The sequence below is a fragment of the Thalassophryne amazonica genome, chromosome 1 (assembly GCF_902500255.1).
Source record: "Thalassophryne amazonica chromosome 1, fThaAma1.1, whole genome shotgun sequence".
In the NCBI taxonomy this organism is placed as follows: Eukaryota; Metazoa; Chordata; class Actinopteri; order Batrachoidiformes; family Batrachoididae; genus Thalassophryne; species Thalassophryne amazonica.
In genome coordinates this window covers 15,693,252-15,716,162 of record NC_047103.1, presented here as the reverse complement: position 1 = coordinate 15,716,162, position 22,911 = coordinate 15,693,252, and the positions used below count along the sequence as shown (strand labels likewise).

At 42.6% G+C, this 22,911-nt stretch overlaps 1 protein-coding gene across 1 annotated transcript in view; it reads right to left on the bottom strand.

The window, feature by feature from the left end:
- Positions 1–13,846, bottom strand: part of tlr22 (toll-like receptor 22) — a 39,862-nt gene extending 26,016 nt beyond the window's left edge. Inside the window, exon 1 of the mRNA XM_034166021.1 lies at positions 13,730–13,846. The gene's annotated coding sequence lies outside the window, so the exon portion shown is untranslated. The remainder of the gene's footprint in view (positions 1–13,729) is intronic.
- Between the last annotated feature and the right edge of the window lie 9,065 nt (positions 13,847–22,911).

Here is a 22,911-nt window from a genome sequence, read left to right as displayed (position 1 = left end):
GAGGAGCCTGAAAGCTGAAGGCTCTGCCTCCCATTCTACTCTTACAAACCCTAGGAACTACAAGTAAGCCTGCAGTCTGAGAGCGAAGCGCTCTATTGCGGTGATATGGTACTATGAGGTCCCTAAGATAAGATGGGACCTGATTATTCAAAACCTTATAAGTAAGAAGAAGAATTTTAAATTCTATTCTAGAATTAACAGGAAGCCAATAAAGAGAGGCCAATATGGGTGAGATATGCTCTCTCCTTCTAGTCCCCGTTAGTACTCTAGCTGCAGCATTTTGAATTAACTGAAGGCTTTTTAGGGAACTTTTAGGACAACCTGATAATAATGAATTACAATAGTCCAGCCTAGAGGAAATAAATGCATGAATTAGTTTTTCAGCATTACTCTGAGACAAGACCTTTCTAATTTTAGAGATATTGCGCAAATGCAAAAAAGCAGTCCTACATATTTGTTTAATATGCGCATTGAATGACATATCCTGATCAAAAATGACTCCAAGATTTCTAGCTAATTGGTGTGTGTCCCGTGGCTTCATGGATAGATAAAGCTGGGTATCATCTGCGTAACAATGAAAATTTAATCAATGCCGTCTAATAATACTGCCTAAGGGAAGCATGTATAAAGTGAATAAAATTGGTCCTAGCACAGAACCTTGTGGAACTCCATAATTAACCTTAGTCTGTGAAGAAGATTCCCCATTTACATTAACAAATTGTAATCTATTAGATAAATATGATTCAAACCACTGCAGTGCAGTGCCTTTAATACATATGGCATGCTCTAATCTCTGTAATAAAATTTTAAGGTCAACAGTATCAAAAGCAGCACTGAGGTCTAACAGAACAAGCACAGAGATGAGTCCACTGTCTGAGGCCATAAGAAGATCATTTGTAACCTTCACTAATGCTGTTTCTGTACTATGATGAATTCTAAAACCTGACTGAAACTCTTCAAATAGACCATTCCTCTGCAGATGATCAGTTAGCTGTTTTACAACTACCCTTTCAAGAATTTTTGAGAGAAAAGGAAGGTTGGAGATTGGCCTATAATTAGCTAAGATAGCTGGGTCAAGTGATGGCTTTTTAAGTAATGGCTTAATTACTGCCACCTTAAAAGCCTGTAGTACATAGCCAACTAATAAAGATAGATTGATCATATTTAAGATCGAAGCATTAAATAATGATAGGGCTTCCTTGAGCAGTCTGGTAGGAATGGGGTCTAATAGACATGTTGATGGTTTGGATGAAGTAACTAATGAAAATAACTCAGACAGAACAATCGGAGAGAAAGAGTCTAACCAAATACCAGCATCACTGAAAGCAGCCAAAGATAACGATACGTCTTTGGGATGGTTATGAGTAATTTTTTCTCTAATAGTTAAAATTTTATTAGCAAAGAAAGTCATGAAGTCATTACTAGTTAACGTTAAAGGAATACTCGGCTCAATAGAGCTCTGACTCTTTGTCAGCCTGGCTACAGTGCTGAAAAGAAACCTGGGGTTGTTCTTATTTTCTTCAATTAGTGATGAGTAGTAACATGTCCTAGCTTTACGGAGGGCTTTTTTATAGAGCAACAGACTCTTTTTCCAGGCTAAGTGAAGATCTTCTAAATTAGTGAGACGCCATTTCCTCTCCAACTTACGGGTTATCTGCTTTAAGCTGCGAGTTTGTGAGTTATACCACAGAGTCAGACACTTCTGATTTAAAGCTCTCTTTTTCAGAGGAGCTACAGCATCCAAAGTTGTCTTCAATGAGGATGTAAAACTATTGATGAGGTACTCTATCTCACTTACAGAGTTTAGGTAGCTACTCTGCACTGTGTTGGTATATGGCATTAGAGAACATAAAGAAGGAATCATATCCTTAAACCTAGTTACAGTGCTTTCTGAAAGACTTCTAGTGTAATGAAACTTATTCCCCACTGCTGGGTAGTCCATCAGAGTAAATGTAAATGTTATTAACAAATGATCAGACAGAAGGGAGTTTTCAGGGAATACTGTTAAGTCTTCAATTTCCATACCATAAGTCAGAACAAGATCTAAGATATGATTAAAGTGGTGGGTGGACTCATTTACTTTTTGAGCAAAGCCAATAGAGTCTAATAATAGATTAAATGCAGTGTTGAGGCTGTCATTCTCAGCATCTGTGTGGATGTTAAAATCGCCCACTATAATTATCTTATCTGAGCTAAGCACTAAGTCAGACAAAAGGTCTGAAAATTCACAGAGAAACTCACAGTAACGACCAGGTGGACGATAGATAATAACAAATAAAACTGGTTTTTGGGACTTCCAATTTGGATGGACAAGACTAAGAGTCAAGCTTTGAAATGAATTAAAGCTCTGTCTGGGTTTTTGATTAATTAATAAGCTGGAATGGAAGATTGCTGCTAATCCTCCGCCCCGGCCCGTGCTATGAGCATTCTGGCAGTTAGTGTGACTCGGGGGTGTTGACTCATTTAAACTAACATATTCATCCTGCTGTAACCAGGTTTCTGTAAGGCAGAATAAATCAATATGTTGATCAATTATTATATCATTTACTAACAGGGACTTAGAAGAGAGAGACCTAATGTTTAATAGACCACATTTAACTGTTTTAGTCTGTGGTGCAGTTGAAGGTGCTATATTATTTTTTCTTTTTGAATTTTTATGCTTAAATAGATTTTTGCTGGTTATTGGTGGTCTGGGAGCAGGCACCGTCTCTATGGGGATGGGGTAATGAGGGGATGGCAGGGGGAGAGAAGCTGCAGAGAGGTGTGTAAGACTACAACTCTGCTTCCTGGTCCCAACCCTGGATAGTCACGGTTTGGAGGATTTAAGAAAATTGGCCAGATTTCTAGAAATGAGAGCTGCTCCATCCAAAGTGGGATGGATGCCGTCTCTCCTAACAAGACCAGGTTTTCCCCAGAAGCTTTGCCAATTATCTATGAAGCCCACCTCATTTTTTGGACACCACTCAGACAGCCAGCAATTCAAGGAGAACATGCGGCTAAACATGTCACTCCCGGTCCGATTGGGGAAGGGCCCAGAGAAAACTACAGAGTCCGACATTGTTTTTGCAAAGTTACACACCGATTCAATGTTAATTTTAGTGACCTTCGATTGGCGTAACCGGGTGTCATTACTGCCAACGTGAATTACAATCTTACCAAATTTACGCTTAGCCTTAGCCAGCAGTTTCAAATTTCCTTCAATGTCGCCTGCTCTGGCCCCCGGAAGACAATTGACTATGGTTGCTGGTGTCGCTAACTTCACATTTCTCAAAACAGAGTCGCCAATAACCAGAGTTTGATCCTCGGCGGGTGTGTCGTCGAGTGGGGAAAAACGGTTAGAAATGTGAACGGGCTGGCGATGTACACGGGCTTCTGTTTAGGACTACGCTTCCTCCTCACAGTCACCCAGTCGGCCTGCTTTCCCAGCTGCTCGGGATCTGCCAGAGGGAAACTAACGGCGGCTAAGCTACCTTGGTCCGCACCGACTACAGGGTCCTGGCTAGCTGTAGAATTTTCCACGGTGCAGAGCCGAGTCTCCAATTGGCCCAGCCTGGCCTCCAAAGCTACGAATAAGCTACACTTATTACAAGTACCATTACTGCTAAAGGAGGCCGAGGAATAACTAAACATTTCACACCCAGAGCAGAAAAGTGCGGGAGAGACAGGAGAAGCCGCCATGCTAAACCGGCTAAGAGCTAGTAGCTGCGCTAAGCTAGCGGATTCCTAAAAACACACAAAGTGAATAATGTGTAAATAATTTAGAGGTGATTCAGCAGAGGGAGTGCTTTAGTTAAGGCACGTGAAGATTACACTATGAAACAAATCGTTATCTAGTTAACTAGATCAATCTAACTGCGCAGATTAAACAGCTAACAGATACAGAAAAACACCGCTGTGCTCCGGAACAGGAAGTGATACAATACCGCAGTGAGAGCCAACCACCAGTAGAGGAGCAAAGGGTGTGAATACTTACATACATGTGATTTCTTAGTTTTTAATTTTTAATAAATTTGCAAAAATGTAAATTTCTGTCACATTGTCATTATGGGGTGTTGTGAGTAGAATTTTGATAGGAAAAAATTAATTTCCTCCATTTTGGAATAAGACATAAAATGTTTAGGGGTTTAGGGGAAGGATAATGGTGGCGCGGTCAGACGCAGCAACCGAGCACTCTTGTCCCAGCGCTCTTTTCTTTGTACTTTGTTTATTTGGACTGACGCTCCTCATGGACTGACTGATGCTCTAAGGTACACAGCTGAGCTGTTAGTAACAGCAGGAAAAGTCCAAACGACATTCAACTGGGACTTTATCCTACCGATGATCTGGCGGCACCACGGGGGAGCAGTGACCCTCCGGGAGGCTCTGCGGAGATGGCGGCGCAAGGGAGGCAATAGGCCTAGAGGCTAGGCTAACAGTTAACCCGCATAGACCAGTGATTCCCGGCCTTTTCCTCGCCAACACACGTTCAGTACACAACAAGATGAACGAGCTGAGACTGCAGATTACATCAAGTCCTCTGGAGCACTATGTGATGATTACATCAGAGACATGGTTGGATTCAAACATGCTGGACGATGCTATCGAGCTGGCAGGCCGCATTGTTTACAGAGCAGACCGCAACAGTCACTCTGGTAAGAGCAGAGGTGGGCGGATCAATCCTAATATCGATAATATTGATACTAACGCTGGTATTGATATTGAATGATCCTCATGTAAAAAGATCGATACTCAAGCTTTTTTCTCTCCCGCACGCACTGACTGCTGCACATGCAGATTCATCAAACTCTACTCTCTGTCTGTAAGGGCAGGGCTGCGCTGTGTCACACAACACGGAGCAGCGCACCCTTGTATTGTGGTTTGTCAGCCCTCTACCTCAGGAGATTTTGTTTTAAGTTGTGTTGAGTGATATTTTTTTAAACAAAAATGTTGATTATGATAATAAAGTATTTTGTTGTCATGTACAATGTTTGGCGAAATTCTATCCTAGGTCTTTTGGATCCTTTGGATCTATGAAGCTTAAATATGAAAAAGTATCAGTATAGGTATCGACATCGGCGATACTGGGCCTGTATTTACTTGGTATCGTTGTCATCGTGGCAGGAGACTTTAATCATGCCAATCTGAACACCGTTATGCCAAAGCGCTTCAAAAAATGTGAACATTCCCACGAGAGATAAAAACACTCCCTCTTCCACATCTTGGATCATTTGGCTCTGTCTCCATCCCAGCGTACAGACCCTTGGTCAGCAGAGAGAAACCTTCCACCAAAACAGAAGCAACTTCAGCTCTCTGACCACATGTACTGGACTTCCTTCAGAACAGGCCACAAAGGGTCAGGATGGGACCCCACACCTCATCCACTCTGACCCTCAGCACCGGAACACCGCAGGGGTGTGTTCTCAGCCCTTTCCCCTACTCTCTCTTCACTCATGACTGCTCACCCATCTACCCCACAAACACCATTGATAAATTTGTTGATGGCACGGCCGTGGTAGGACTGATCCACAACAACAGTGAGACAACTTACAGAGGCGAGATCCAGCACTTGACACAGTGGTGTTGCAATAATAACTTGAACTTCAACACTTTGAAAACCAAAGAAATCATAACAGACTTCTGGAAATCCAAACGGACTGAGAACTCTGAGCTGGACATCAATGGGAAGAGGGTGGACTGTTTCAGATACCTGGTAGTACAAATCACAGCTGATCTCACCTGGTCAGCGCACATCAGGCATCAGGTGGAGACAGCCCATCTGAGACTCTACTTCCTCAGGAAGCTGAAGCAGTCCCAGCTTCCCCAAAATCTGCTGGTCAGATTTTACAGGGCCACTGTCGGAAACCTGCTGTCCTACTGCTGCACTGTGTGGTTTGTGAGCCGCACGGCAGAGGACAAAAAAACTCTACAGCGGGTGGTGAAAACAGCAGAGAGTGTAATAGGGACCACATTGACACCTCTGTTTGAGATTTATGCTGGCAGGCTTCGGAGGAAAGCGAGCTCCATCTCCAAAGATCCCACACACCCTGGACACCAACTGACACCTCCCTTCTAGAAGGAGATACAGGGCACTAGGTGCACGCACCAACACACTGCTAAATAGCTTTTACCCGCAAGTGGTCAAGTGTGTAAAACCTTCTCCTTAATTGCACCCTATACATCTAGCATCTGTTGTGTGTCTCTCTCTATATATATTGATATGTTGCTCTTTTTGATATATTGTTTTCATGATGTGCTGGAGAGATGCTGCTAAAACAAAGTTTCATTGCGTCCACAATGACAATAAAGTTCTATTCTACTCGTATTCTATTGTGGAAATCGTGAAGCGCTGTGAATACTTTCTGGATGCATGATGTTGGTCACTTTTTTCTCTTATTGCTAGTTTGGGAGGCCCCTGCGACTTATATGCAACCTATATGCTGAAAAATCACAAAGTTGTTATTATTACCTCCACCAAGGAGGTTATGTTTTCGGTTGCGTTTGTTTGTTTGTCTGTCTGTCTGTCTGTTGTCAGCAGGATAACTCAAAAAGGTTTGAACGGATTTTGATGACATTTTGTGGAGTGGTTGGAAATGACAAGAGGAACAAGTGATTAAATTTTAGTGGTGATCCGGATCACGATCCGGATCCAGGAATGTTTTAAAGGATTCTTCACCATTGCAGGATAGGGGGAATTTTGACATTCTAGTTTCTAACTCAACAAAAACAAGGCAGAAAGGCTTGAAAAAAATTAGGGTGTAACATAGTCAAATGTTCTATCAAACAACAAAGTTTGGTGATGATCAGATCCGGACTCCGGATCTGGTGATCCGGAATATGCAAAAATATAGGGAAAATATAAAATGTGTCAGTGTGAGGTGACAAATGAAGCTAGAGATGCACAACTAACACCAAATTGTAGCTGAATCTGTACTGATTCAGTAAGGTGTCATCAGATTTGATGTAGCTTCAAATGTTATGGAGCTAGATCCAGAAGAAAACCTCCATTACTGAAAAATGGTTTTTATACAATAACTTTTGAACTAATAAAGACATAAAAGTGATTCCAAGTTCTAGTGGTATGTTTTCATGGTCAAGGATGTCAAATATAAAGGAAAGAAAAGTGTATGTATCATAGTTTTGCTTGTAACACTGAATTGTTGAATAGATCACTGTACCAAGGAGGGAATCTCTTTAGGGTCAGTGACCCTATGGCCTTGTGTAGAGAAGTGTTTCATAAATGTTAAAAAATTCATATATTTGCAGTTTACTTGAATAATAAATTGAATTTCGTCTCTTATTTGTTTTTGTCTATAAGCACATGCAATATCAATATCAGTGCACAGATGACAGTAGCTTCTGGGAAAGGTGCAAGTTGCAATAAACTGTGATGCCAAGCGCTAAGGATACATACTATCCAGTCACAGCAGATGAAACTTTTACTACTGAACAAACATCATTGTTAGACTTTTTTAGGTTCAATGATTCCACGGCGTGCAGATGTTATGGCGTCAGTGACCCCATGGCCTTGGCGGAGGTTTGCACTCTCTGAGTGCTTCTAGTTAATAGTAATTGTAATAACTATTTATATCAGACTTGATCAGGAATCAGTTTTCTAAACAGTTTATCAGAAATCAAAGTACGATTGTCTGAACAGGTCACTTTTTTGATCATCTTAAAAATATGAAAGACCGAGGGATGATTACTTAATACATACAAGGTGTATTAGATAAGAAACCAACACTTTTCTCACCCATATTGCTCTACTGGCCTCTACTGCTGGTTGGCTCTCACTGCGGTATTGTATCACTTCCTGTTCCGGAGCACAGCGGTGTTTTTCTGTATCTGTTAGCTGTTTAATCTGCGCAGTTAGATTGATCTAGTTATCTAGATTAGGATTTGTTTCCCAGTGTAATCTTTACGTGCCTTAACTAAAGCACTCCTTCTGCTGAATCACCTCTAAATTATTTACACATTATTCACTTTGCGTGTTTTTAGGAATCCGCTAGCTTAGCGCAGCTACTAGCTCTTAGCCGGTTTAGCATGGCGGCTTCTCCTGTCTCTCCCGCACTTTTCTGCTCTGGGTGTGAAATGTTTAGTTATTCCTCGGCCTCCTTTAGCAGTAACGGTACTTGTAATAAGTGTAGCTTATTCGTAGCTTTGGAGGCCAGGCTGGGCGAATTGGAGGCTCGGCTCCGCACCGTGGAAAATTCTACAGCTAGCCAGGCCCCTGTAGTCAGTGCGGACCAAGGTAGCTTAGCCGCCGTTAGTTTCCCTCTGGCAGATCCCGAGCAGCCGGGAAAGCAGGCCGACTGGGTGACTGTGAGGAGGAAGCGTAGTTCTAAACAGAAGCCCCGTGTACATCGCCAACCCGTTCACATTTCTAACCGTTTTTCCCCACTCGGCGACACACCCGCCGAGGATCAAACTCTGGTTATTGGCGACTCTGTTTTGAGAAATGTGAAGTTAGCGACACCAGCAACCATAGTCAATTGTCTTCCGGGGGCCAGAGCAGGCGACATTGAAGGAAATTTGAAACTGCTGGCTAAGGCTAAGCGTAAATTTGGTAAGATTGTAATTCACGTCGGCAGTAATGACACCCGGTTACGCCAATCAGAGGTCACTAAAATTAACATTGAATCGGTGTGTAACTTTGCAAAAACAATGTCGGACTCTGTAGTTTTCTCTGGGCCCCTCCCCAATCGGACCGGGAGTGACATGTTTAGCCGCATGTTCTCCCTGAATTGCTGGCTGTCTGAGTGGTGTCCAAAAAATGAGGTGGGCTTCATAGATAATTGGCAAAGCTTCTGGGGAAAACCTGGTCTTGTTAGGAGAGACGGCATCCATCCCACTTTGGATGGAGCAGCTCTCATTTCTAGAAATCTGCCAATTTTCTTAAATCCTCCAAACCGTGACTATCCAGGGTTGGGACCAGGAAGCAGAGTTGTAGTCTTACACACCTCTCTGCAGCTTCTCTCCCCCTGCCATCCCCTCATTACCCCATCCCCGTAGAGACGGTGCCTGCTCCTAGACTACCAATAACCAGCAAAAATCTATTTAAGCATAAAAATTCAAAAAGAAAAAATAATATAGCACCTTCAACTGCACCACAGACTAAAACAGTTAAATGTGGTCTATTAAACATTAGGTCTCTCTCTTCTAAGTCCCTGTTGGTAAATGATATAATAATTGATCAACATATTGATTTATTCTGCCTTACAGAAACCTGGTTACAGCAGGATGAATATGTTAGTTTAAATGAGTCAACACCCCCGAGTCACACTAACTGTCAGAATGCTCGTAGCACGGGCCGAGGCGGAGGATTAGCAGCAATCTTCCATTCCAGCTTATTAATTAATCAAAAACCCAGACAGAGCTTTAATTCATTTCAAAGCTTGACTCTTAGTCTTGTCCATCCAAATTGGAAGTCCCAAAAACCAGTTTTATTTGTTATTATTTATCGTCCACCTGGTCGTTACTGTGAGTTTCTCTGTGAATTTTCAGACCTTTTGTCTGACTTAGTGCTTAGCTCAGATAAGATAATTATAGTGGGCGATTTTAACATCCACACAGATGCTGAGAATGACAGCCTCAACACTGCATTTAATCTATTATTAGACTTTATTGGCTTTGCTCAAAAAGTAAATGAGTCCACCCACCACTTTAATCATATCTTAGATCTTGTTCTGACTTATGGTATGGAAATAGAAGACTTAACAGTATTCCCTGAAAACTCCCTGCTGTCTGATCATTTCTTAATAACATTTACATTTACTCTGATGGACTACCCAGCAGTGGGGAATAAGTTTCATTACACTAGAAGTCTTTCAGAAAGCGCTGTAACTAGGTTTAAGGATATGATTCCTTCTTTATGTTCTCTAATGCCATATACCAACACAGTGCAGAGTAGCTACCTAAACTCTGTAAGTGAGATAGAGTATCTCGTCAATAGTTTTACATCCTCATTGAAGACAACTTTGGATGCTGTAGCTCCTCTGAAAAAGAGAGCTTTAAATCAGAAGTGCCTGACTCCGTGGTATAACTCACAAACTCGTAGCTTAAAGCAGATAACCCGTAAGTTGGAGAGGAAATGGCGTCTCACTAATTTAGAAGATCTTCACTTAGCCTGGAAAAAGAGTCTGTTGCTCTATAAAAAAGCCCTCCGTAAAGCTAGGACATCTTTCTACTCATCACTAATTGAAGAAAATAAGAACAACCCCAGGTTTCTTTTCAGCACTGTAGCCAGGCTGACAAAGAGTCAGAGCTCTATTGAGCTGAGTATTCCTTTAACTTTAACTAGTAATGACTTCATGACTTTCTTTGCTAACAAAATTTTAACTATTAGAGAAAAAATTACTCATAACCATCCCAAAGACGTATCGTTATCTTTGGCTGCTTTCAGTGATGCCGGTATTTGGTTAGACTCATTCTCTCCGATTGTTCTGTCTGAGTTATTTTCATTAGTTACTTCATCCAAACCATCAACATGTTTATTAGACCCCATTCCTACCAGGCTGCTCAAGGAAGCACTACCATTATTTAATGCTTCGATCTTAAATATGATCAATCTATCTTTGTTAGTTGGCTATGTACCACAGGCTTTTAAGGTGGCAGTAATTAAACCATTACTTAAAAAGCCATCACTTGACCCAGCTATCTTAGCTAATTATAGGCCAATCTCCAACCTTCCTTTTCTCTCAAAAATTCTTGAAAGGGTAGTTGTAAAACAGCTAACTGATCATCTGCAGAGGAATGGTCTATTTGAAGAGTTTCAGTCAGGTTTTAGAATTCATCATAGTACAGAAACAGCATTAGTGAAGGTTACAAATGATCTTCTTATGGCCTCGGACAGTGGACTCATCTCTGTGCTTGTTCTGTTAGACCTCAGTGCTGCTTTTGATACTGTTGACCATAAAATTTTATTACAGAGATTAAAGCATGCCATAGGTATTAAAGGCACTGCACTGCGATGGTTTGAATCATATTTGTGTAATAGATTACAATTTGTTCATGTACATGGGGAATCTTCTTCACAGACTAGGGTTAATTATGGAGTTCCACAAGGTTTTGTGCTAGGACCAATTTTATTCACTTTATACATGCTTCCCTTAGGTAGTATTATTAGACGGTATTGCTTAAATTTTCATTGTTATGCAGATGATACCCAGCTTTATCTATCCATGAAGCCAGAGGACACACACCAATTAGCTAAACTGCAGGATTGTCTTACAGACATAAAGACATAGATGACCTCTAATTTCCTGCTTTTAAACTCAGATAAAACTGAAGTTATTGTACTTGGCCCCACAAATCTTAGAAACATGGTGTCTAACCAGATCCTTACTCTGGATGGCATTGCCCTGGCCTCTAGTAATACTGTGAGAAATCTTGGAGTCATTTTTGATCAGGATATGTCATTCAAAGCGCATATTAAACAAATATGTAGGACTGCTTTTTTGCATTTACGCAATATCTCTAAAATCAGAAAGGTCTTGTCTCAGAGTGATGCTGAAAAACTAATTCATGCATTTATTTCCTCTAGGCTGGACTATTGTAATTCATTATTGCATCAGAATTTTGGCTCTCTGTTGGGACTGTTTACACAGAGACTGCTACCTGCTGCTTTGGACTTGAACTAACAGTCTTTTTCAAGACTTTTTTACTTTTTTACCTTTTTACTTTTTTTAACTTTTTTACTGTGCTCCAACGCCTAAGGAAGACCTCTAACGGTTGAAACATCGCGACGGAGCACTTTTATCAGCTAACTTTCATTAGCGTTGGCAAGCTAACTAGCTAGCTAACGCTTTCGTTTTTATTTTTTTATTTTTTTTTATTTTTTTTAGTTTATTTTAGCACCATTGTCGTGCGTTCGCTGTTGTCGTGCGTTGCCTGTGCTGCTTCATGGCCTGTTTGGTGCCTTGATTGGGGCACTCCTTCTGCTGAATCACCTCTGGATTATTTGCACATTATTCACTTTGTGTGTTTTTGGGAATCCGCTAGCTTAGTGCAGCTACTAGCTCTTAGCCGATTTAGCATGGCGGCTTCTCCTGTCTCTCCCGTACTTTTCTGCTCTGGGTGTGAAATGTTTAGTTATTCCTCGGCCTCCTTTAGCAGTAATGGTACTTGTAATAAGTGCAGCTTATTCGTAGCTTTGGAGGCCAGGCTGGGCGAATTGGAGGCTCGGCTCCGCACCGTGGAAAATTCTACAGCTAGCCAGGCCCCTGTAGTCGGTGCGGACCAAGGTAGCTTAGCCGCCGTTAGTTCCCCCCTGGCAGATCCCGTGCAGTCGGGAAAGCAGGCTGACTGGGTGACTGTGAGGAGGAAGCGTAGCCCTAAACAGAAGCCCTGTGTACACCGTCAACCCGTTCACATCTCTAACTGCTGAAAAACTAATTCATGCATTTATTTCCTCTAGGCTGGACTATTGTAATTCATTATTATCAGGTTGTCCTAAAAGTTCCCTAAAAAGCCTTCAGTTGGTTCAGAATGCTGCAGCTAGAGTACTGACGGGGACTAGCAGGAGAGAGCATATCTCACCCGTGTTGGCCTCTCTTCATTGGCTTCCTGTTAATTCTAGAATAGAATTTAAAATTCTTCTTCTTACTTATAAGGTTTTGAATAATCAGGTCCCATCTTATCTTAGGGACCTCGTAGTACCATATTACCCCATTAGAGCGCTTCGCTCTCAGACTGCAGGCTTACTTGTGGTTCCTAGGGTTTGTAAGAGTAGAATGGAGCGGGATGTTGCGCAGCGCTTCCAGGCGCCGTCGTCGGCCTGTTTCGACCTGAAAACATCCTAATTTAAGGCTTAATTCACCCAGGACGTCGTGAGAGAACAGAGAAGATTCAGAAGAGGCCGGCATGAGGACTTTATGTGGACATTCCACTGTTTAAGGACATTTTTTAATGAAAGACGTGCGCGCAAATTCGCCGAGTCGTTTCCGTGACGACTCGGTGAAGCTGTGTGCGCCGCAACAGGAAAAACCCCTCTGTGTTGAAAACCATTTGTAAAATTCAGGCGGCTTTTGATGGCTTTCAACAAGTGAGTAACTGAGAAATTGTTTAACAGCTTGGGCATGTTCCAACTTGCCCGTTAAGGTTTCCAACGGAGGTGTTTTTCCTGTCGCGACCCCCGTGGTCGGGTCCGGCCCGACATGCGACTCTGCTCGCACGTTCTTTCATTACAAAATGTCCGTTAACAATGGAATGTCCAAATAAACTCCTCATGCCGACTTCTTCTGAAAGTTCTCTGTTCTCTGACGACTTACTGAGTCAACAGAGCCTGAAATGTGGAAGTTTTCAACTTGAAACGGTGAGACGCTGCCGCCTCGAAGCGCAGATCACCGTCAGGTGCCGTGGGCCGTCCTTAAAGCGACACTACCAGACCAAAATCTCTCATCAGCCGTTAAAATTTTTACCGAAAACCAGCTGAATTTATCGAATGGTGTCCACTCAGTTGTGCCTTACAGTTTTGAAAAAATTTTGATCAAACAAAGCAGCAGTCTCTGAGCCATTCCTAAACAATGAAAAAACGACGAGAGGGTGGGCGACTCCTCACTCAAAGACTGCCCACAGGCGAATGACGTAACTGACAGGCATGAAAAAACTCTCGCATGCCCACGAAGGTTCAAGCATGTCTGATGTAATCACACGTGATTCAAATCCATATGGTTTTTGAAAAAAAAATAATAAGGTCGGATACTTTTCTAACAGACCTCGTATATACAAACACATAAACAACCACAATACTTACAGTTTTTTATGCCGCCTTCAACAGATGAGATGTTGCTTGCTGACAAACTCATTTACTTTACGGATGAGTGACTCTGATCTGTCGCTGGTCATTTTATTGATCTGTTCAGGAAGTGAGAGTCATTGAGGGCTGATCTTTTGTGACAAATTAGCTTTCAACATCGACTTTCTTCAAACAGAAGTGAAACCCAAACCACTGTATTTTTCCATCAGACTTCCCAAAAAGAAGCATGTGAGTATGTGAAAGAAGTGCTGCAATTGTTGTTATGAGAATGGTGTCAATAATGACAAAACGTTGGTGATAAAAACAGCCAAAGTTAAGAAAATCTGAAAATCTTCTGCAGCCCACACGAAACGAAAAATGGAACAAAAACAAAAGCCAGAAACATTTGGTATTTTGCTAGGACAGAAACCAGAAACTTTATATACAGTATTTGTTATCTTCCGAAACAGAACCATTTATTTAAAATAATTGTAACCAGTTAATACCGTTATTTTTTCATTCTTGAAAAGATTCCCATTTACAATGACCCGGTAATACTCTACACCCAAACGGTGACGGTAATGCATGTCGGTTTGCAAACCGCCAATAAACTTGACAGAAGAAGAAGAAGACTCAGAGAGGTTCACTTCCGTCTGTCTGTCATTTATTTTAGAACATAAAATTCTCTTAAGATTAATTATTAATTAATTAATTAGTCTATGGAGAAACAAATAAAATCTAGGCAAAAAACACCATAAAAAAGGCCAATTGCCTTTTGTGATTTACTGTAATTTGGTTCAGCACCATCAGCCCCGACATTCTCCACAAAAAACCTCTCCAACCTCTCTGTGGCAGCGCACACTTGTCAGTGGATCTCCAACTTCCTGATGGACAGGACACAGCAGGTCAGGCTAGGGAGCTTCACATCCAGCACACAGACAATCAGAACTGGTGTCCCTCAGGGGTGTGTGTGCTCTTCTCCCTCTATACTAATAATGGCACCTCAGGTAATCCCTCTGAAGATTGTGGACGACACCACCGTCATTGGACTCATCCAGGATTGTGATGAGGCTGCATACAGACAGGAGGTGGTCAGAACAACCTGGAGCTGAACCCACTCAAGACTGTGGAGATGACAGTGGACTTCAGGAGGAACTCCCCCATTCTCAACAACACCGTGTCTGCTGTGGACACTTTCCGGTTCCTGGGATTCACCATCTCCCAGGATCTGTATTGGACCTCCCACATAGACTCCATCAGGAAAAAGGCACAGCAGAGGATGTACTTCCTCAGACAGCTCAGGAAGTTCAACCTGCCCCGGGAACTGCTCATCATCTTCGACACAACCATCATCCAGTCTGTCCTGTGCATATCGATCTCCATTTGGTTTCCCTCTGCCTCCAAACATAACAGGCTCAGACTTCACCAAACTGTCAGGTCTGCAGAAAAAAAAAAAAAAAAAAATCATTGTCGCCAGCCTGCCCTCCATCCAGGACTTATACCGGTCCAGGACCAGGAAGCGAGCTGGTAACATCTCTGCAGACTCCTCACACCCTGGACACACACTGTTTAAACTCCTCCCCTCTGGTCAACATTACAGAGCTCTGTACGCCAAAACAACCGGACATAGGAACAGTTTCTTTCCACAGGCCATCACACTGAAGAACAATTCAACCTGCCAAAAAACTCAGTAATTCATATACCTCATGTACAACTTTAATCTGTTTGGAGACTTCCGGTTTGAGCGGTGCCATGTGAGGACACGTTTTTACCGAGCTCCTCGCCAACGCTATTGATAGATATAGAAGTAGCTATTTAATGTAAGGACTTTGACTCACACTCATAATCGTAGTCATGATGTTGTACCAGGCTTTGACACAACGCTAGCTGAAAATGTCTAAAACCCCCCGAAAAGCGGCCAACACAAGGGTTCGCTCCAAGGCTAGCCCCGAGGCTAACGTTGTACCTAATGCTATACTTGACACTGCACCCAACCCGGGACCCAGACCTGAGGCCATCCTTCGAGCAATCGCTGACTTGAGGACTGAGCTGCTCTGCTAACAGCTACTCTGACCTGATTGTTGCTCTGGAGCGGGATATGGCCATCGTGCGGAGGGAGCTTGCTACCCAGAAAGCACGAAACAAGGATTTGGAGGCATGGTCGCGCCATAATAACCTGCGCATTACTGGGATAAAGGAAAGACGGGAAGACGGGAAGCGCATGACAGACTTTTTATCACAGTGCCTGAAGGAGACGCTTGGTCTCGATAAGCCCCCTTTACTGGACCGGGCACACCTTACGCTGCGTGTGAGACTATCAATCAATCAATCAATTTTATTTATATAGCGCCAAATCACAACAAACAGTTGCCCCAAGGCGCTTTATATTGTAAGGTAAGGCCATACAATAATTACGTAAAAACCCCAATGGTCAAAACGACCCCCTGTGAGCAAGCACTTGGCGACAGTGGGAAGGAAAAACTCCCTTTTAACAGGAAGAAACCTCCAGCAGAACCAGGCTCAGGGAGGGGCAGTCTTCTGCTGGGACTGGTTGGGGCTGAGGGGAGAGAACCAGGAAAAAGACATGCTGTGGAGGGGAGCAGAGATCAATCACTAATGATTAAATGCAGAGTGGTGCATACAGAGCAAAAAGAGAAAGAAACACTCAGTGCATCATGGGAACCCCCCAGCAGTCTAAGTCTATAGCAGCATAACTAAGGGATGGTTCAGGGTCACCTGATCCAGCCCTAACTATAAGCTTTAGCAAAAAGGAAAGTTTTAAGCCTAATCTTAAAAGAGACTAGGTCATAATGACCTGCCGAGAGCATTCGTCGTTAGATGCCATTATTATCAGGAGAAGGAGGAAATACTAAGGAAAGCCGGGCAGATGAAACAACTGACTACGGGGGACGGCGATAGGATCTGCATCCAACCAGACTACACACTGGCAGTAGCCAAGCAGCAGGCAGAGTTCAACAAAGTGCAGAGCCTGTTAAGGAGCTGTGAGGGAATCCGCTATGGTCTGTGGTACCCAGCGGAGCTGAGGATAACGATGCCGGATGGCAAGTGCACAAGCTTTAAAGACCCAAACCAAGCCAAGGATTTCATAATGAAAAACCTGAAGCGCACAACCTGAAGGTGTGTCAACAGGGAGTGGCGTGCTTTCCGTGGTTTCTCACATCCCGTTTACAGAGGTATGTTTGATTATCGGTATCCGGACTGCCATCACGATAAGGACTTTGTTGATGTAAATAAAGGACGTCAGCAAAAGCGCAAATTTACCAAACCTTTTGTTTTGGGCTGATGCGGCCTTGATAACACAGTAGGGAGTGGTTTAAAAAACAAAAAGTACACTTAAGTGTTACAAGGACCTTTAATCTTTTCACTGTTCATTTTCAGTTGTTAACATAACTGGACGGCTTGGAAACCCCCCCTGAAATTTAATGTTGTGTTATTGTATTCAATATGTTACATTTAATTCTATATCTAACTTTTAATCTGTTATGCTGTGTTTACACATAACGACAAGTCACGAATGCCACAAAGTACACATTCTTGGCCGCTGATCACGAATGTGATGATTCGGGGCAGAGGAGTCAGGTGTCCTCAGGAACTGCTGCAACCTGTTACCACACGTTACGATTAATGGCACATGTTCCCGGAGAATTATCAGGAACCATTACGCACGGTCAAGAATAGTGTTCCGCTTTGTTACACACTATCGCGCGCTATTGCGCGTAACAGCACAATAGCGCTGTTAAGTTCTGTCACGTTGTGAACGAGGTGAATTGTCTCCACACGTACACCCATATTCATCCAACCGAATTCAGATCGCTCCAGTTTTTCAGAAAAACTTTGTGACGTCATGCGTAGTTGGGCTCTGTGCCATGGAGTGGCGCAGAGAGGAGGAGGAGGAGGACAGAGCCAGATCTGTGGCTTCATGCGGCTCTCGTCTCGTGCATTTTCCCAAACATCAGGCACATGCAGCAGGTGGAACACCTGCAGGAGCGCGCTGAAGAGCACTGAAATTAGACTTTTAGCCGACTTGGTGTCAGCAATCAAACTGAATGCGGTGCAGCAGGGTTTAATTGTGCGCACGCTTCTTCCTCCGCCGGACTGGAGGAGGTGCAGAGATGTCTGGCTGCACGTGAGTCTCCTCTTGCTCCTCTAGTTGCTCAGACTCGTTCTCCCGCTCATCGGTTACAACAGCAGGTGGAACACCTGCAGGAGCGTCCTGAGGAGCTTCAGCAGGAACTGAGGAACGACATGTGGAGCCGAGTTTAATTGTGCGCACGTGACAGAAAACTGATCCGTCGTGGCGCGCAGTGAAATGTGACGGCGCGTTACAAGTCAAAACTTGACAGTTTCCGTGTCACTTCGTAAAACGCGTGACAGTTTGGGCTCCAAGAACCATCACAGGAACCACTACGAACGTTGTCACGTTCTATTAAAGATCAGTACTCATCAAGACGGATGAACACGCTCAGTTGTGACCTCCACGACGTGAGACGAAATGAGGGTGGTGTGTGACATTCGTGGAAGATTTTTTGACAGGCAAAAACATGCTCCACGAATATCAAGAATATCACGCACCAACACGCACTATTAAGAAACGTATTCAGTTGCGTTAAGTCACATTAAGAATGTCAGGAATGTGTCACGAATGACAGAAAAATGACATTCGTAACACGTCTTGCTTATGTGTAAACGCACCTTTAAGGCCCAGATAACACTTCTCTGGTTGGGTCGGGGATTTTGATTATGTCTGTTAAGGTTATGAGATATGAATAAGGTGCTAGATTGGAAATTTATTGAGTGTGCACTGTATTTGACTATAGTTAAGATCAGCTGCGACATATTATTCTGCTGTTCATATAGCTTTGGTGAGACTCGGTCTCATGAGGTAAGCTTTGTTATGTTATGTGAGAGTGTACAACTGGGGAGTTATGCAGCCTTTTGTTTGGGGAGAGGCCAGCAATGGGATTTTGTGAATGATGTGTTTGATTCTGTGTCTGTGTTTTTGTATTTTCTGTTGTTTTCATGTTTTCTGTGATTGTTTTTAATTGTACAATGTTTAAACAGAGATCTGTCATCTGGGAAAAGGCTCTATGATCAGGCTGTTTTTAGGCAGGCGGCTGTTAATGTCATTTCAGACACTAGTATCTGGTAACCCCTGGTATTAGTGGTTCAGGGCAGGTAAACATTAAATGTACAAACTGGAACATCAGAGGGCTTAACCATCCATTGAAGCGTAGTAAGGTGTTTTCTCATTTATCAAAGCTGCAAACAGACATAGCATTCTTAACTGAAATGCACCTGCTTAATAAGGATCACTCCAGACTTAAGAGATGGGGATTCTCTCTGATTTTTCACTCAAATTTAATGCTAAATGCCGTGGTGCAGCCATTCTTATCCACAGGGATGTGCCGTTTGTACAAACAAATATGATTCAAGATAAAAACGGTCGGTTTATTATCATTCAAGGACATTTATTGAATCTACCAGTGGTACTGGCCTGAGTTTATGCTCCAAACTGGGATAATGCTAAATTTTTCACTCATTTTTTCTCATCCCTTCCAGAATTAAACAATCACCAATTGGTCCTCGGGGGAGATTTAAACTGTGTTCTGGATCCCATTATGGATCGTTCTAGAGCTGTACAGGGAACACTTGGGTACAGGTGAGAGCTGTACAGGGAAATCAGCAGAGACTATCAATACTTTCATCCAAACCTATGGGGTGGTTGATGCACGGAGATACAGAAACCCGGTTTCTAGACAGTATTCTTTTTTTTCTCCAGCGCATAATTCATATTCCAGGATAGACTATTTTTTGCTGGATAAGAAATTCCTCCCCACGCTGAGGTCTACTGAATATGAGAGCATCATTGTCTCTGATCATAGCCTAGTGACAATGGTGCTTTGTTTTCCAGATAACGAACCTCCACAACGCACCTGGAGACTTAACCCACGTCTTTTGTCTGATGAAGATTTTGTTAATTTTCTATCCGCCCAAATTGACTTCTTTCTAGAAACAAATCAGTCACCAGACACAAGCCACTCTAACCTGTGGGAAGCAATGAAAGCGTATTTGCGTGGTCAGATAATATCTTATAATGTGAGCATGAACAGAAGACGATCAGCACGCTCTCTCCTTTATCTCTTTGATAAAGGATGTGGATCATAAAAATTCTGACTCTCCATCTGCAGATCTCTGTAAAGAGAGAATGGGTTTGCTAACAGAATTCGATACCCTTTCATCTGGAGTACCTTCATCTTAAATCTCGCCAAGAACTCTATGAACATGGTGAACGAGCCAGCAAACTATTAAGCCATCACCTAAGACAATCCGCAGAGGCTGGATTTATAGCAGAGATTAACACTGCAGAAGGGATAACCACTGATCAGAAAAGCATAAATAAACAATTCAGAAAATTCAAGTGAGGACCTGTATACCACTGAAAATTGTGATAGCGCTAAGTTAGCTCAGTTTTTCGATGGTCTTAAGATTCCAACCGTAGGTCAACAGGACAGGGCAAACCTTGATAGTAACATTTCGGCAGCCAAAATTGATCGGGCAATTAGAAAGATGAAAAGCGGTAAGGCTCTGGCGCCGGATGGCTTTCCTATTAAATTTTTTTTTTAAATTCTCATTTAAACTAAGCCCTCTTTTAAAAAATGTATATACCGAGGCATTGGATCATGGGTCTCTGCCTCCTACAATGACCCAAGCCACTATTTCAGTTCTTCTTAAGAAAGGAAAGGACCCTCTGAAGTGTGAGTCATTTCGGCCTGTGAGTCTACTCTGCTGTGACTACAAAATTTTGGCCAAGGTTCTGGCTAGTAGGTTGGAGTCGGTTATGCATACAGTGATACATCCAGATCAAACTGGTTTTATTACAGGGAGGCAGCTTTCTGGCAACATACGAAGACTTTTCAATATTCTGTATTCCCCGGAAACTCCACCTACAGCAGAGGTTTTGCTCTCCCTCGATGCTCACAAAGCATTTGATCGGTATGGTTTTGGACCAGCCTTTTGTTCATGGATAAGGATCCTGTATGCCACACAGCAGGCCTCCGTACGTACTAATAGAATAATCTCCAACTTTTTTCCTATAGGTAGGGGCACAAGACAGCGTTGTCCATTGAGCCCACTTCTGTCTGACCTTGCCATTGAACCACTAGCGGTTTTACTTAGGAGTGCTGAAGAGCTCGGAGGTGTTGTTGGGGGGGCCAACTCACAAACTGTCTTTATATGCGGATGACTTGGTACTTTACTTGTCCGATCCTTGCACCATTATTCCTAAAGCATTAGAAATTGTCTCTAGTTTTGGAGAGATCTCAGGCTATAGAATCAATCTTACTAAGAGTTTTCTCTTCCCTATTAACAATCAGGCTCGACAGATGTCTTGTGAGGCATATCCATTAAAAGAGACACGTGACACCTTTACATATCTTGGTGTATCAGTAACCCGTAAATACAGTGATCTATTTAAACATAACTTTAAGCCAGTCCTGGAGAGGGCCAAACAGGATCTTATCCGTTGGTCAGCGTTGCCTTTATCACTTCCTGGCAGGGTTAATTCTGTCAAGATGACAATCATGCCTAGGTTCTTATTCTTGTTCCATACAATACCTGTTTTTATCCCAAAATCTTTTTTCAGAGAGTTAGATAAATCCATATCCACCTTTATCTGGAATAAGACCATCCCACGAATTAGGAGGGCACATCTTGAGAAACAGAAAGAGGCTGGAGGCTTAGCATTGCCAAATTTTTTACAATATTACTGGGCAGCCAATATTTATAAACTAGTGTACTGGATCTCTGCTTCTTATGAGAGGGGTGGACCTGTATGGGTTGAAATGGAACAACATTCCACTCCTCCGGTGTCCCTACCTTCTTTAGTTTGTGCACCTTTGCCGCTCAGTAAACAGCGCCTCACAAATAATCCTATTGTGTGTGGCTTGCTTAGAATATGGTCCCAGTTCAGGACACACTTCAAAAAAAGACAGGCTATGCCCTCTCTCCCAATTTCGGCCAACGCACTCTTTCCACCCTCACTCATGGATACAGCATTTAAGTTGTGGTTTAGAAATGGTCTGAAATGGGTGAAGGATCTTTTTAGAGATGGTGTGTTCATGTCATTTGAGCAGCTAGTAAATGAGTATAATATCCCTGGTTTGCATTATTTCAGGTATCAGCAGGTGCGTGTCTTTGTTCGGAAACATTTTCCTTCCTTTCCGTTACTCTCACCAAATGAATGGATGGATGAGTGGTTGGAGGGGGATCTAATTTTAAATCAAAGGGGAGAAGTGAGCAGATTATATGAGGATATTCAGATCATCGCTTCCCCATCACTTAGTCATGTTAGGGCGGGGTGGGAGGAGGAAGTAGGGTTTGATTTGTCAGACGTCTCCTGGCAAAGTGCAATCAGAAGAATACATTCAACTTCAGTTTGTATCAGACATGGTCTGCTCCTTTTTAAGGTGCTCCACAGGCTTCATCTGTCTAAGAGTAGGCTTGCCAGGATTTATCCAGATGTTGATCCGACTTGCTCCTGATGTTGTCAGGCTCTGGCTACTCTCTGTCATATGTTCTGGGCTTACCCAAAGTTGATACAGTTCTGGTCATTAATTTTTGATACTTTTTCTTATCTGTGCAATAGAGAGATAAGCCCTGCTCCTGAAATTGCAATATTTGGTGTGGTTCCTGCTGGAATGACGATATCTGGGGCACAATCAGACGCCATTGCTTTTGCATCTTTATTGGCCAGACGTCTTATTTTGCATAATTGGAAATCAGATATGCCTCCTACACACAGGCGCTGGGTTCAGGATGTAATGGCACACTTGAAACTGGAAAAGTTGAAACACACGATCAGGGGATCAACTCAGAGATTTTATAAGGTCTGGCAGCCATTTCGAAATTATTTTACCCTACAATTTGATGCTGGAGACACAGGGACATAATGGATTCACAAGCTGTGTAACTTTGTAACATGTTCTTTTGTTGTTGTTGTTATTGTAATTGTCACTTCATTGTTGTATGTGTTGGGGTTGATGTTTGGGGATTTGTTAGTTGTATAATTGTTTACAATTCAAAACCCAATAAAAATATTTGAATAATAACTTTAATCTGTTTGTCTGTTTCACGTGTTTTTTTCTTATTGCACATTTTATTTGCACATTTTTACTGTGAAT